At 45.6% G+C, this 17,245-nt stretch overlaps 1 protein-coding gene across 1 annotated transcript in view; it reads left to right on the top strand.

Moving 5' to 3' along the window:
• Positions 1-17,245, top strand: part of CWF19L2 (CWF19 like cell cycle control factor 2) — a 239,923-nt gene that overhangs the window by 63,932 nt on the left and 158,746 nt on the right. The window lies entirely within an intron of this gene.

The following is a 17,245-nucleotide window of genomic DNA, read 5'->3' as shown; positions in this document are numbered from 1 at the left end:
TGTCTGTGGCTTTTCGGACCCTCCGTGAATTCGGGTGGGTGTACAACATTTGGAGTCGGCCCTGGTTCCGACTCAGTTTGGAGTGCCTACGACTTCCGGACTCCTCGGTGGCAAAGGTCTTTTTTCTCCCTGGAGAACTTGCAGACTCTTCAGTCGGTGGTGATTATTGACATCACGCAATTGGTCTCTCAATTTGCAAGCAAATTCTAGGTCTGTGGATAGCCTCCTCCGAGGCGGTAGAGTATGCCTAGTTGCCACACTCGTGTTTTTTTCCAGAGGGAAATGCTGTCGAATCTCTGGTCTCTGAATCATCAGATTCAGGTACGCCACCTAGTCAGTGTCTCTCTGAATTGGTGGCTGGGATCCCTGACTTTTCGGTCTGGGAGGTGGTTTCTTCCCTTCTGTGGAGATTACAATGGACGCCAACCTCTAGGGTTGTGAGGGCGTCTGGGGGGTCCGGTCGGCCCAGAGTAGCTGGACGTGAGTGGACCTACGACCACACAGGCCTATATGCGCCCAATCTCGGTAACTGCCCAAGCTCGGGCCTGGTTAGCACCTGGGTGGGAGTCCGCCTGGAAATACCAGGTGCCGTAGACCTTGTCTACCGTTACTTGCCCTAGTACTATGGGCGGTACTATGAGAGGCTATGCCTCTCCTCATGGTCAAGGGGGTTGCAAGGTCGTCCGATCTTGATTCAACCTAACAACGCCACGCCGGTGGCTTCGGGCTACCATCAGGTATGCCGGCAGGCGGGCTACTGGAGTCGCCTGATGTTGAATCAGGACAACTGGTCTTGGTACATGGAGTCAACTCCCCGGCAGGAGGTGAGCCTCGCAGGGCATGGATCTCCTAGCCACTCGTCTCAGCCACAGGGGTATCAAGGTTAGTGGCCAGATCTAGCGATCTGGTACAGACGTGCAAGTTGCGCTGGTGGCCCTGTGGGGTCTGTCTCGGCGACTTTTATGCCTTTCCCCCATTGTAGTGGCTTCCCCACAGAGTGGAGGCTGAGGAATCCCGACGACTTTAATAGCTTCAGATCCTGGGTGCGCCGATTTCGGCCGCCTGGTAGCGGAGGTACCCTGGCGGTAGCCAGGGCAGGAGGTCCTCCTGTCTCGAGGTCCCATACTTCCTCCTGTTGTACAGTCACTGACTTGCTCAACAGGGCTATTGGAAGCCAGACTTTAAGGGACCGGGGTCTGTCCGACCCGGTCACCTCAACAATGCTGAGGGCACGGTAGTCTTATTCCGGTGAACCTACCGTCGTGTCTGGCGGACCTACATCTCTGGGTGCAAAGAGATGGAGTGACGTCCACGGACGTACTCGGGGTCCATCGGCCTGCTGTTTTTACAGCTCGGTGGATCAAAAAATTAGCTTAGAGCACCGTTTGGGGGCAGATTTCAGCCTTGGCTGTGTTCTTTCAGTGGCCTTTCTGCGGCCGTTCCCTGGTGGGTACCTTTTTTTGTGGAGGGGGCTTATCCTATACCTTACCCCCCCTTGGCCCATCTTTTCCCGCATGAGTTTTGACTCTGGCGCTCTCGGTTCTTCGGGAATCTTCCTTTTGGAAACATCAGAGAGATTTTCTCTTGACACTACCTCAGAAGTGGCCCCTTTAAGTGGCTTTTACCTCTGTTACAGAGGGGTTTCTGAGTTGGCGCTCTTGTCTTGCAAGCCGCCATGTTTGATCCTTCATAGCCTTAGGTGGTGGTGCGTCCGCGACCTACCCTTCTTCCGAAGGTGGTTTCGGCTTTTTCGCCAGAATAAGGACATTGTTTCTCACATCTTTCTGTCCTCGGCCGCCGCATCCTACGGAGGTTGCCTTTCATACTTTAGGCGGGGTACGCACTTTGCGGGTATACTAGCCTGCTACTGCTCAGTTTCGGAAGATCTGACTCTTTAGTGTCGGTGTCTGGTCCACAAAAGGGGACTGACAATCTCGTTGCCCACCATTTCTCGGTGGATCAGGTAGGCTGTCATACAGGCCTGTGTTCTTAAGGGGCGGGCCCCCCTTTTCCGGTCCGACAACATGCGTCGGTCTCAGGTGTGCGAGGCGGCGACTTGGTCGTCCGTTCACAGCCTTTCCAGAATTTACATGGTTGCTGTGAGTGCATCTTCTGATGCTTTTTTTCGCCCGCTAGTGTTTGCAGGCGGCCGTTTGAAGTTGCATCTCCTCCATTTGAGGAGCTCTGCTTGTTTTGGGGTGAAGTTAAAATTGGTTTTACTGATATATTTCCCACCCCTCGTTTTTTGACACTGCTTGGGGACGTCCCACTTGTCAAGACTTAAGGAGCTGTGTCCGTCCATGGACGATAAGAGAAAATAGGATTTTTTGTACTCGCCGTAAAATCCTTTTCTCTGACGTCCATGGACGGACACAGCTCCCACCCCTCCTTTTTAGGTTTGTACTGCTTGTTACGAACTGAGGCTGCAAGCTGCAGTGAGGAGGGTTATGTCTGGAGGGACCGCCCCCTGGGCGGGGCTGTTCAACTCTGTTAATGTAACATGTATTTAACCATTTAACATGTTTCTGCCTAGTCCTCTCCTGTAAACAGGGAACATAACCCACTTGTCAAGACTTAAGGAGCTGTGTCCGTCCATGGACGTCAGAGAAAAGGATTTTACGGTGAGTACAAAAAATCCTATTTTTTTTAAGAATTTTAGAAAAATGTATTCCTATTTAAGATGCTGTATTATGCATTGTTTAATTGGCCTCAGTTGGTCCAATCCAACCATTCCCAAATTCAAGCCTTCCAACCAATGCTTAACTGTCCACACAGCCAGAAAATGGCACCATATGATTTATTTAAACCACGTTCTATTTTAAAGCTTTGCGAGTAAAAACAAAGTGGAGTACAATGTGATCAGGAATTATCTTCTGTTCTCAGTCCTTTTAAAGCCAGCAAAGCACAGCTTCCCAAATGACAGCAGTGGGGATTTTCCTATGACAGAACAGATGTGTGTGGGAATCCGTGAAACTTAAGAAAGCGGCATTGTTACCGAGGATTCACCAATGTGGATTGGTGCAGCTTATGCTAAACTATGACAGAAAATCTATGGAAGTTGATGGCTGGAGGCTCATTGTGACCTGGTTTAAAACGAAGCTAATCCAAAGCCTGGATATATTTATATCGTATATATTGTATGGGGCTGTTAAATCTTCATTTTCAGTGTTCCACAGAGCAGACTGAATTCTTAAATGAGCATTTCTAGTTTACCTATACATGTACCCAACTTCCTGTTGAATCTCTTAAAGCGGAACTCCAGGAAGCACATATTATTATTATTAGCGAGCAATTAGCTTGACGGATTTTTTAAATAACAAACATATTGTACTTACCAGCTCTGTGCAGTGATTTTGCACAGAGGAGCCCCAATCTTCCTCGTCTCGGGCCCCCCCAGCACTCTGACTCCCCCCTACCCCCCCCCCCCCACCAAGTGCCCCCATAGCAAGCCACTTGCTATAGAGGCCCTCTGCTTGCTTGTTCCCGAGTCCATAAGACACAGAGAGCGTAGCTCGGCTCAGCCCTGCCGCCGCTCCTTCCTCACTGGCTGTGATTGAGCAAGTTCATTCTTAGGCAAGTATAAGGGAAAGCTGAGTGGGTAGCTGCATGCTGAGGGTTTTTTACCTTCAGCCACTTTAACTGTTCCAGAAAACAATTTTATTTTTCAAAATCCATTTTTCTCATTCTGAGCTTCCGAACTTGTCCCTCATTTACAGTGCCTTGCAAAAGTATTCGGCCCCCTTGAACTTTGCGACCTTTTGCCACATTTCAGGCTTCAAATATAAAGATATAAAACTGTAATTTTTTTTGAAGAATCAACAACAAGTGGGACACAATCATGAAGTGGAACGAAATTTATTGGATATTTCAAACTTTTTTAACAAATAAAAAACGGAAAACTTGAACGTGCAAAATTATTTAGCCCACTTAAGCTAATACTTTGTAGCGCCACCTTTTGCTGCGATTACAGCTGTAAGACGCTTGGGGTATGTCTCTATCAGTTTTGCACATCGAGAGACTGAAATTTTTGCCCATTCCTCCTTGCAAAACGGCTCGAGCTCAGTGAGGTTGGATGGAGAGCGTTTGTGAACAGCAGTTTTCAGTTCTTTCCACAGATTCTCGATTGGATTCAGGTCTGGACTTTGACTTGGCCATTCTAACACCTGGATATGTTTATTTGTGAACCATTCCATTGTAGATTTTGCTTTATGTTTTGGATCATTGTCTTGTTGGAAGACAAATCTCTGTCCCAGTCTCAGGTCTTTTGCAGACTCCATCAGGTTTTCTTCCAAAATGGTCCTGTATTTGGCTCCATCCATCTTTCCATCAATTTTACCCATCTTCCCTGTACCTGCTGAAGAAAAGCAGGCCCAAACCATGATGCTGCCACCACCATGTTTCACAGTGGGGATGGTGTGTTCAGGGTGATGAGCTGTGTTGCTTTTACCCCAAACATAACGTTTTGCATTGTTGCCAAAAAGTTTGATTTTGGTTTCATCTGACCAGAGCACCTTCTTCCACATGTTTGGTGTGTCTCCCAGGTGGCTTGTGGCAAACTTTAAATGACACTTTTTATGGATATCTTTAAGAAATGGCTTTCTTCTTGCCACTCTTCCATAAAGGCCAGATTTGTGCAGTATACGACTGATTGTTGTCCTATGGACAGTCTCCCACCTCAGCTGTAGATCTCTGCAGTTCATCCAGAGTGATCATGGGCCTCTTGGCTGCATCTCTGATCAGTCTTCTCCTTGTATCGGCTGAAAGTTTAGAGGGACGGCCAGGTCTTCGTAGATTTGCAGTGGTCTGATACTCCTTCCATTTCAATATTATCGCTTGCACAGTGCTCCTTGGGATGTTTAAAGCTTGGGAAATTGTTTTGTATCCAAATCCGGCTTTAAACTTCTCCAACAGTACCTCGGACCTGCCTGGTGTGTTCCTTGTTCTTCATGATGCTCTCTGCGCTTTAAACGGACCTCTGAGACTATCACAGTGCAGGTGAATTTATACGGAGACTTGATTACACACAGGTGGATTCTAGTTATCATCATTAGTCATTTAGGTCAACATTGGATCATTCAGAGATCCTCACTGAACTTCTGGAGAGAGTTTGCTGCACTGAAAGTAAAGGGGCTGAATAATTTTGCACGCCCAATTTTTCAGTTTATTTGTTAAAGTTTGAAATATCCAATACATTTCGTTCCACTTCATGATTGTGTCCCACTTGTTGATTCTTCAAAAAAACAGTTACAGTTACAGTTTTATATCTTTATGTTTGAAGCCTGAAATGTGGCAAAAGGTCGCAAAGTTCAAGGGGGCCGAATACTTTCGCAAGGCACTGTATTAGGGCCGCTTTTGCTTTGTGAATTTTGGCATCACTATGGCTCCCGTTTGTGTTTCTTCTACTGCATAGTGACAGAGGGAGTGGCATGCTTACTGTGGGTGGGTACAACAGCACCCGGTCACCACCTGCCCCCAGCCATTGATCAGCTTTAAAAATACTATCTTCACTGCACTTCTACGTAACGTATGCCTTCAAATGTAACTTCTTAACATCCTGCTAAGCCCTACTCCTGAAGCCCCAGCACAATACACTTTACAAAAAATGATGATGACCTCACAAACCTAAGGAAAAATGGGAATAAATTAAAAAGTAAGGCATTTATTTGAAAAATTTAAACTCCCCCCCCCCCCAAAATGGGCAAGAATCTGTAGTTTAGCTTTAACATGGAAGAAAAGATGAAGTCTAACTTTTCCTAAAAATGTTCCCTCCAACCTCTTCTACCTATCCTGCCTAACCTGCAAAAAAAAGCTGTTCCCGCTGCAGGCCGCATCCATCTTCGCCCCTCTTCCTTCCAGGTTTGTGGACTCTGGCTCTGTGACTGTCCGGAGTCGGTGACGTCACTCCAGCGCATGCATGTGGGAGACGCTGGTCACGGTACTCGCTATTCTAAGAAACGGCATGAGCAGTCCTCGTGCATATATTCAGAGAATGAAATAATTTACAATTTGGCGTTTTACTGGTTTTCAAACTAACTTGCTTATCACTATTAAAATACATAGCCAACACATTCCCATAAAACAAACGTTGAACTTAATCGCCTGAATTTTATTGACTAGCGTTGTGTGGCCAGTTCTGTCGTCATTTCTGCAAAGTGCACTAGAATGGTGGGACCCACAGCATGGATGACAAGTTAGCGTTGGGTTCCTGGAGGGCGTAATTACTTTCTGCAATGCTTTGTTGGGTTTATGGCTAGTTTTTATAATGAAGTTTGTAAGCAGTTGACGTGATGTTGTGAAGGCTATGACTGTTCAATTAAGAGAATTTCCAAAATCTCTTGTGGCCTTTTTTGAATTTCATATTTGTTTGAACCATTCCTTATATAGAAATGTTTGCTTTATAGCAAGTGAAATTATTCCAGAGCTTGGTAAATAAGGCAGGGCTTGAGAAATCCCGGTTGTCGGGTCGCCATGGCGACTAGAAATAGCGTCCTGGCGACTTGGCTTGGAAGGTGGGCAAAAAAACCCAAAACATTTTGTTCCATAGGACTGGCGCTCCGCGGATTAGGCCGAAGCCTCGCATAAAACATCCTGCCCGCAGCTTGCCGTGATCCTGGAAAAAGGCCACGAGCGGCATCTTCCCAGGATCGCTGCGGGGTGAGGCTTCTGCCTAGTCCGCGGAGCACCTTTTTCCCAGGATCGCGGCGGACTAGGCCCCTGCCGCTCGATCGCGGGGGGCCTGTGATGTTCGGTAATTGAGGCCACGGCTTTGCGGCCTTGTGAAGTCCCCAGCTCTTCCTTGTGTGAGCTGGCGCCATCTGGTGGTGGCCGTTGGTATTACAAGTTAAGCATTACAAGTTAAACAGCAATTCTAATGTCATTTTTCACTATTTTCACTGCCATCTTCTTCCCTCTTTTTAGAACCCCCAAACATTATATATATTTTTTATCCTAACACCCTAGAGAATAAAATGGCGATCGTTGCAATACTTTCTGTCACGCCGTATTTGCGCAGTGGTCTTACAAGCGCACTTTTTTGGGAAAAAATTACACTTTTTTTAATTAAAAAATAAAACAGTAAAGTTATCCCCATTTTTTTTTTTTTTTTTTTAATATTATGAAAGATAATGTTACGCTGAGTAAATTCATACCCAACATGTCACGCTCCAAAATTGCGTCCACTCGTGGAATGCCGACAAACTTTTACCCTTTAAAATCTTTATAGGCGACGTTTAAAAAAAATCTACAGGTTGCATGTTTTGAGTCACAGAGGAGGTCTAGGGCTAGAATTATTACTCTCGCTCTACCAATCGCGGCGATACCTCACATGTGTGGTTTGAACACCGTTTACATATGCGGGCGCTGCTCACGTATGTGTTCACCGTCAAGACGGGGTGCGTTTTCTGGCTCCTAACTTTTTTAGCTGGCTCCTAGATTCCAAGCAAATTTGTCAAACCCTGAAATAAGGTAAAGCTTCATGTGATATTAAAGTCTTGTTGTTTGTTATTTTTACAAAAATAAAATAAAAAATGTTCTACTTACCTCCTCTGTGCAGTGGATTTGCACATAGCAGCTAGGATCCTCCTCTTCTCGGGTCCCTCATCGGCACTCCTGGCCCCTCCCTCCTACCGAGTGCACCCACAGAAACCAACTTGCTATGGGGGCACCCGAGCCATTGCTCTGTGTGTACATTCTTTCATTGACTCACTGACTTTGACAGCAGCGGGTGTGCTCTCAGCCAATGAAAGGGGAGAGTACCCGGACTTCGTGGCTCTTGTGCAACATCGTTGGATTGAGTTGGAGCTGAGGGGGGAGCTGCACACAGAAGTTTTTTTTATCTTTTACCACTTTAACAAAAAATACCCAATCACATGCAAGAGACGTAAAAAAAAAGCATTTTTGTGCTTACATTATTGGATGATGGAAGTCAGCAGAGCCCCCCCCTCATTTACCAAGCTCTGAAACAGCTGCACTTGCAGAGTACTCAGTCCATTTGCCTTTAGTAAATCAACCCCACCTTGTACCAGTGACATTAGCCTTTAGGTGCACTGCTGATTGTTTCCATTGTGTGCACCATAAGTTGGCCATAGATGGTTCAAATCTCTGCCAGTTCAGCAGGGACTGGCCAGATTCCATCATTTCAAAGCCACTGTATCTAATATTTAGGGACTCATTAAAGACAGGAATAGTACCACTGGATTGGCGCAGGGCCAATGTGGTGCCCATATTTAAAAAGGGAACAAAGTCTTTACCAAGTAACTATAGACCTGTTAGTCTAACTTCTATAGTTGGGAAGATACTAGAACGTTTAATAAAAGACCACATGGATGAGTTCTTGCTGGAAAAAAACTATTTAAGCAGCAGACAACATGGATTCATGAAAGACAGAAGTTGTCAGACAAACCTGATTTCCTTTTATGAAGAGGTAAGTAAAACCCTGGACAGAGGCGTGGCTGTGGACGTGATATATTTGGATTTTACAAAAGCGTTCGATACAGTTCCGCACACACGGCTCATGTGTAAGGTAAGGTCTACAGGATTGGATATATCAGTTTGTAAATGGATAGAAAACTGGCTGAAAGCCAGAATTCAGAGAGTCGTGGTTAATGATTCTTACTCTGAATGGTCCAATGTTATCAGTGGTGTACCCCAAGGTTCAGTGCTGGGACCCTTGCTTTTCAATATATTTATAAATGATATTGGGTCTGAGATCAAAAGTAACATTTCTGTCTTTGCAGATGACACCAAGCTATGCAGTGGAATAACGTCCTTGCAGGATGTCTCCAATTTACAAGCCGACCTCAATGCTCTGTCTGATTGGGCGACTAAGTGGCAGATGAGGTTTAATGTAGATAAATGTAAAGTTATGCACTTGGGGGCTAAGAATATGCATGCATCATACATACTAGGGGGGAGTACAACTGGGGGGGTCTGTAGTGGAGAAAGATCTGGGGGTTTTAGTTGATCATAAGCTCAATAATGGCATGCAATGCCAAGCTGTGGTTTCCAAAGCGAGCAAAGTCCTTTCTTGTATTAAGAGAGGTATGGACTCCAGAGACAGAGATATAATTTTGCCCCTGTACAAATCATTAGTAAGACCTCATCTGGAATATGCAGTTCAGTTTTGGGCACCAGTTCTCAAAAAGGATATAGGAGAACTGGAGAAAGTGCAGAGACGAGCAACCAAACTGATAAGAGGCATGGAGGAGCTCAGCTATGAGGAAAGATTAGAGGAACTAGATTTATTCACTCTTGAGAAGAGGAGAATAAGGGGGGATATGATCAACATGTACAAATATATAAGGGGTCCATACAGTGAACTTGGTGTTGAGTTATTCACTTTACGGTCATCACTGAGGACAAGGGGGCACTCTTTACGTCTAGAGGAAAAGAGATTTCACCTCCAAATACGGAAAGGTTTTTTCACAGTAAGAGCTGTGAAAATGTGGAACAGACTCCCTCCAGAGGTGGTTCTGGCCAGATCAGTAGATTGCTTTAAGAAAGGTCTGGATTCTTTCCTAAATGTACAGAATATAACTGAGTACTAAGATTTGTAGGTAAAGTTGATCCAGGGTAAATCCGATTGCCTCTCGGGGGATCAGGAAGGAATTTTTTCCCCTGCTGTAGCAAATTGGATCATGCTCCGCTGGGGTTTTTTGCCTTCCTCTGGATCAACTGTGGGTATGAAGTTGGGTGTATAGGATTTTACTGTGTTTTTTTATTTTGTTTTTTGTGGTTGAACTGGATGGACTTGTGTCTTTTTTCAACCTGACTAACTATGTAACTATGTATGGGCAGGCTGATTGTACCCAAGTAGATCCGCCGATCCACTCGGGTACAACCAGCATGTCAGATTTCTAGCATGCAACTATTGCCAGCTTCTAAAGCTACTAGCAATTGTCGCTGTGTTCTCCTGGCCTGGACGGCCCCCTGCGCCGAGTAAATACAATAGCTCTGCACAAGGGATTTCCCCATCAACACTAACTGTGTTAGTTGGGGAATCAAGAGATTTTCTTTCCTGCAACCTGCATCATCTATGGCCTGCCTTACATTGCTGACCAGGACTGGTGGTAACATGACTTCTCATGTCAGATGCTGCTGCTGATTGAATTCTACTTATTAGTGAAACAGTTAATCTGATAATTTGTCACTAATAGAGCTCATTTAGCCTGTGTACTGCCTGCCGACACTCCTGGGAGACAGTCACACAGACTCATTAGCAGCAAACATGTTAATAGCATTGTTCATCTTGCAGAATGTTTTTACAGATTTATCTTGCAAAACAATTAGTTGTCTAGGTCAGTGTTTCTCAACCTTTTTCCAGTCGGGGCGCCCTTAAAAAGTATTTTCAGTCTTGAGGCACCCCAGTCCAAGGCTTGGTTCACATTATGGTGTGTCGCAGAACACGCGCAAAATCGCGCTCATTCCTGACACACAGAATAATGCTCTGCTCTTTAGAGGTACCATTAATTCTTAATGGTACACCCACACATTGGAAAATGTCGGGTGCTTTAGCTGTAGTGCAATTAAAAAAAAAAGAAGAAGGTTGGGGACTTGTTTCCCTGCATTTTTGTGGGTACAGAAGCCCATTGAAATGAATGGTCTGCCCTACATGCAGCTGCACAGATGTGAACCAAGGGCTTGTTAACATGTCAAAGGGGCGTTAAAACCACATGGTTGAGACGTTTTTACCACCCCCAACTTCTCTACCTTTAGCTGCAGCAGCTGGGGTGTTCACATGCTGTGGCTGCAACTGGAGGTATACCGAGGGTGAATAGGGGTGCACTGCAACTACCCCGCAACTGTGTGCATTGCACGGTTGCGGTGTAGTGATGCTGCATTTACGGGCTTAAAACAGGTAGTAAAGAGGCAACATAATGCCTCTTTACGGCCTGTCAAATGCCTCTGAAAAGCGATCTGTGCATGGATTGCTTTTCAGAGAAGCAGCAGTCCTTGCTATCAAACAAGCCCTACAAAATCCATTGTCATGGTACAGGAATGGGGGGGGGCAGGATTAAAAGTAACATACATACAGACTACAGACACAGGCTTACACATGCATACACATACATACATACATACATACCAGGGTTGCCAACTTTCAGTAAATTTACGAAGTTTGTAAAATCCGTACTTTTTTCATCTGTCCTTGAATGTCCATTGCGGACATGTAGGCTGCATGTCTGTAACTGACATTCATGGACAAATGCAAAAAGTATGGATTTTACAAACTCTTTGTAAATTTACTGAAAGTTGGCAAACCTGATACACACACGCACACAGACAGACAGTCACATGTGCACACACATACAGACAGACAGTCACATGTGCACACACACACATACAGACAGACAGTCACATGTGCACACACATACAGACAGACAGTCACATGTGCACACACACACATACAGACAGACAGTCACATGTGCACACACATACAGACAGACAGTCACATGTGCACACACACACATACAGACAGACAGTCACATGTGCACACACACACATACAGACAGACAGTCACATGTGCACACACACACATACAGACAGACAGTCACATGTGCACACACACACATACAGACAGACAGTCACATGTGCACACACACACATACAGACAGACAGTCACATGTGCACACACACACATACAGACAGACAGTCACATGTGCACACACATACAGACACACAGTCACATGTGCACACACATACAGACACACAGTCACATGTGCACACACATACAGACACACAGTCACATGTGCACACACACACATACAGACAGACAGTCACATGTGCACACACACACATACAGTCACATGTGCACGCACACACACACACACACACATACATACAGACAGACAGTCACATGTGCACACACACACATACAGACAGTCACATGTGCACGCACACACACATACAGACAGACAGTCACATGTGCACACACACACACATACAGACAGACAGTCACATGTGCACACACACACATACAGACAGTCACATGTGCACGCACACACACACACACACACACACACACACACACACATACAGACAGACAGTCACATGTGCACACACATACAGACACACAGTCACATGTGCACACACACACACATACAGACAGACAGTCACATGTGCACACACACACATACAGACAGTCACATGTGCACGCACACACACACACACACACATACAGACAGACAGTCACATGTGCACACACACACATACAGACAGTCACATGTGCACGCACACACACACACACACACATACAGACAGACAGTCACATGTGCACACACACACATACAGACAGTCACATGTGCACGCACACACACACACACACACACACACATACAGACAGACAGTCACATGTGCACACACACATACAGACAGTCACATGTGCACGCACACACACACACAGAGACAGTCACATGTGCACACACACACAGACAAATGTATAAAGCCATTTTAAAAAAAAATAATGTAGCTTCTAGCTCAGTACCTTTTCAGATTTCTCTTTAGCCGGGTACTGCACTCTAGGGGGAAGCAGAGAGCACAGCACACTCCTCTGCACTTCACTTTCATTTTTGAAGCCGACAGAGCTTTTCACAGTTCGGCAGGAGAGCTCATCTGACAGCCTTCTCTCCACTGACCCCGCGGCACACCTGAGAACCTCTGACGGCACACCAGTGTGCCGCGGCACACTGGTTGAGAAAGGCTGGTCTAGGTGTTAGAGGAAACCCGCCATGAAGGGAATACACAAGCTTTCGTTGCCGATCCATTTTCGTAAATGATCGTTTGCTAGCGGTTATGCTGCTTAGTTGACTTAAAGTGGAGTTCCTCTTCTGTAACATATATGGCAATAGTTTTCATCATTGTTCGCTTTTTTTTTTTGTCACCTTACCATGTTAATAAGCCTTTTCAATTTCCTTTTCCTCCTTCTCCTACACGTGGCTGATGACGTCATTTCTTGTGGCGCACTGTCTCCTAAGAGCTTGGTGTCATATTTCCCAGGAGTCAGTGTGGATCTTCGCCACTCAGCATTGCAAGATTTCTTTATTGCCATCACAACGGGGTGGGCACTTCCGATGCCGCCCCATTGTAATGACAACGTAGAAGTTTACGACACTGCGAGACGAACATACAGCAAATGTGCGAAAACGGCCGGGGCATACTGGTCGCTCAGCTGCACCGAATCCCGGAAAATTCTGCTTGTGGGCTTCTCAAACCCACAAGCAATATGGGAACTGCCGAGACAGCAGAATATGAGGTGTTTATTAATCTATAATCTTCAATCTAGTTGCGAAATTAACAAAATAAATGAGTGGCATTATTCAATGTTATGATCCTAAGAAATGCATTTTTCTTTTTTAAAGTCATTGGAACTCCGCTTTAAAGTCATTGTAAAGTCTCGTTTAAAAAAAAAATAATAATTAACAAACATGTTATACTCACTCACCTGCTCCGTGCGGTGGATTTGCACAGAGCAGTCCCATCCCTCCTCTTCTCGGGTCCCTCTTCTGTGCTCCTGGCCCCTCCCTCCTGTCAAGTGCACCCACAGCAAGCAGCTTGCTATGGGAGCACTCGAGCCGAGCTGCAGCTCCGCATGTCCATTCAGACACAGAGCTGCAGTTTGGTCCTGCCCCTCTCTCTCTCCTGATTGGTTAACTCACTTTGACAGCAACGGTAGCCAATGGTGCTGCTGCAGTGTCTCAGCCAATCAGAAGTCCGGTAAGTGTTAGGGGGGCTAAGGGGGGCTCCTGTACACAGAAGGCCTTTTATCTTAAAGGGGTTGTATAGGGTTCCTTTTTAGCTAGTGCATTGTTGGTTCACTTACCTTTTTCCTTCGATTTCCCTTCTAAATGTTTTTTCTTTGTCTGAATCTCCCACTTCCCTTTTCTCCTCCGTAAGCTTGCCCCCATCATCCGAGCCGTTCTGGCTGGGGGTTAGTCAGCGTGCTCGCCCCCTCCCTTGGGACTACATCCCTGCGGGGAGATGCTGTGTTCCTACCATACACCAAACACATGCTGGTACCCTTTTTGGCTCCTATCTAAAAAGGCCCTAGTATGTGTATAAATGTATGTGAGGTGGAGACCTTAGATTATAGGCTTATTGAGGGTAGGGACTGATGTAATTGTACCAGTAATAAATAAAAAATGTTAAGGCCTGGTTCACACTGGTGCGTTTTGACATGCGATTTGGCATGTCAAAATGGCGGTATTTGCCGCAAATTGCCGGCAATGGCACTGTCCTAATCGGTGCGACGCCGCATCTGCGGTGGTTCACCGATTTAAAAAAAGTAGTTTCTGTACTACTTTTTACGATTTCGGCCCACACACCTGCACAGATGTCTCTAATCGCGGCCGAAATCGGGACTGCCAGCGGGAGTGAACTCGCATGGCTTCACTCCCGCAGCCCAGTGTGAACCTGGGCTAACTGTCATTAACAGTGGAATAGGCTTCTACATATCCTAAAATTTCCTGGGTGCAAAAAAACTGCCAGAAAAGAAACAAAAGATAAAAAAAGATTTTGGACTTGACGCTACTATCCTTGTAAGGAAAAGAGAGTAGGTATGTCTAAATCAATACTGCCAAATATTGAACCCCAAGATATGGGCAGCACAGTGGCCAAGTGGTTAGCACTGCCGCCTAGCAGCACTTGGGTTGTTGGGTCAAATCCCAACAATGGCATTACCTACCTGGAGTTTGCAAGTTCTCCCTGTGCTTGTATGGGTTTCCTCCCACACTCCAAAGACATGCTGATGGGTTAACTGGCTCCTGTCTAAATTGGCCCTAATATGTGTATGTATGAATGTGAGTTAGGGATCGTAGATGGTACGTTCCTTGAGGGCAGGGACTATTGTGAATGTACAATATATATGTGTAAAGTTCAGCGTAAAAATGACAGCACTATATAAGTACTTGCAGTAAATAAAATAAATATTATTTCATTTAAAGCAGGATTCCACCCGCAATTTTTTTTTTTTAAAGTCAGCAGCTACTAACAGTGTAGCTGCTGACTTTTAATAAGGACACTTACCTTGTCCTACTTGCCCGCGCTGATGGCCCCCCGATGCCGATCCCACGACTGATGCAGGTCCCGCGCCGCCATTTACACTAGTAGAAACAGGCAGTGAAGCCTTTACTACTACGCCTGTGTGAGTCTCGTGCCGGCTTGTGAATGGGCGACTGCTCTCTGAGAACACACACAGTTCCCAGAAAGCAGCGCGCCCCATTCACTAGGAGAAGGAGAAGAAGAAAACATGCCGCGGTGCCGAAGAGGCAGATTACGGATTTCCGCATAGCAACAGGTATTTCGGGTGAGTATAATTTTTTTTTTTTTCACTTTTTTTTTACATTTTTTTTTTTTTTAGGACTTTTGGCCAAATGTTGTTTTCCTGGGTGGAACTCCGCTTTAATGATGCAAATCACAAATAATGTCTACAAAACGCGGTTTAAAAGAAGGCGAATACTGTAGATAAATCACCCCATAGGTGTCCTTGTGCAGCAGACCAATGAGGTCATACATGTCAGAAGCAGTATTTAATCGCACCTCGTATGTACCAGTGTTAATTTTGGCAGCAAATTTCGATTTAGGTTTAGTCTTGGGACTAAAATGGCATTTTAGTTTTAGTCCCATTTTAGTCTTCTGCAATTGTTTTAGTCATATTTAGTCGACCTAAATCTCCAGTACATTTTAATCAACTAAAATTCATTTTAGTCTTCTAAAATCTAATCGGTCTAATTAAATTGTAATGCATTAGTTAACATTTCTCTACAATTTCCAAACTCATTTTCTTTATCGTTACATCACGGGACACAGAGCGGCATTCATTACTATATGGGTTATATGGAGTACCTTCAGGTGATGGACACTGGCAATCTCAAACAGGAAATGCCCCTCCCTATATAACCCCCTCCCATAGGAGGAGTACCTCAGTTTTTACGCCAGTGTCTTAGGTGTTGGTCATGGTTTAGCTTGCCTCCGCATCCTTGGGATTAGGTGAGCTAACCGGTTCTGTCCAAAGGCCTCAGTGCTAAAGTGGTCAGTAACCGGACCCCAAACCCTTGGGGTATAGCCCATAATGCTTTTCTTTTTAGAGAGCTGGACCCTGGGCCCAGAACTTAGAAACCTTTGTTGGCCTAATGTTTCTGTTGCCAGGGTGCTATATGGGCCCAGGACAGTGGATCCTTCATAGGAACCCAGGGCCTGAAGGTCTAGACAGCCCCACGGAGATGGGGGAAGATTGGGCCTCTTGCTTGGCAAAGTCCTGCGGCATGGAGCAGGTAAGTGAGGGGAAAACTTGCGGAACTTGGTTCTTAGCAGGTTTTTTCTGGGGGGTCACAGGGGACATGCCTAAAGTTATGCGCTGCATCTGGCAAACTAGTCACATATCTTAATGATAGGATGGCTCTATGTGTATTATTCCCCATAAGAAGTGACCTCCCTGTGTAGTGTTGGAAAAGCATTGAGTGGGGCCTGTGTGTATATGTGTATGTGTGTTCAGAGAGCTGTGCTTATCTGCAAGCCTCCAGGCGATGCTCCATCGGTTCTTCCTCCTCAGAGCCGTTAAGCTGAGGGGGGAAGGGCGGGTCAGTTGCTTAAGGAAGGGGCGGCCCTTCCTTTTTTCTTTCCAGCAGCTCATTCTAAGATTGGAACTGAGGAGGAAAAGACCAGAGCGGCAGCACGGGGCGCCGAGGACACACAGTGGCCAGAAAAGATATTACAGTCTTCAGAAGATTTTCAAACCTAGAAATAGGCTGTTCTTTAATCCATCTCAATAGTTTTTTCTTGGCAATACTACTAAGGGGGACAGAATGTTTTTTCTCTCCTGGATTTGAAAAAAAAAAAAAAAAAAAAAGAGAAAAAAGAATTGAAAAAAAAAAAAAAAAAAATTCATCAAGGGGAGAGGAGGCATTTTTTATCCCCCAAACAGGTGTTTGGGCAATTAACTATTTATAGTTCCAAGTACCAATAAGCTAGCAGGTGTACCTCGGTATTGTACCATGGCATCCGGGTCAGAGGGTACAAGAGGTGGGGATTCCCCCAGAGAGTCTGAGGTCTCAGACAAAGTTATGCCGCTGCTTTCCCCAGAGGGTGCCTTGGGGCCATCGGGATCTGGGGCTGGAGCTGGCGCGGGTCAGTCCAACCCTAAGATGGTCACGGACGAGGTATTACTCACCTCTTTAAGAGAGATGGAGAAAAGAATGGGAAAAATGATAGCCACAGCTATGCGGGGCAGTAAGCGGATTAGATCTCCGTCGCC

This window comes from Rana temporaria, chromosome 2 (genome assembly GCF_905171775.1).
Source record: "Rana temporaria chromosome 2, aRanTem1.1, whole genome shotgun sequence".
Taxonomy (NCBI): Eukaryota; Metazoa; Chordata; class Amphibia; order Anura; family Ranidae; genus Rana; species Rana temporaria.
This window is presented reverse-complemented; position numbering and strand designations above follow the sequence as displayed.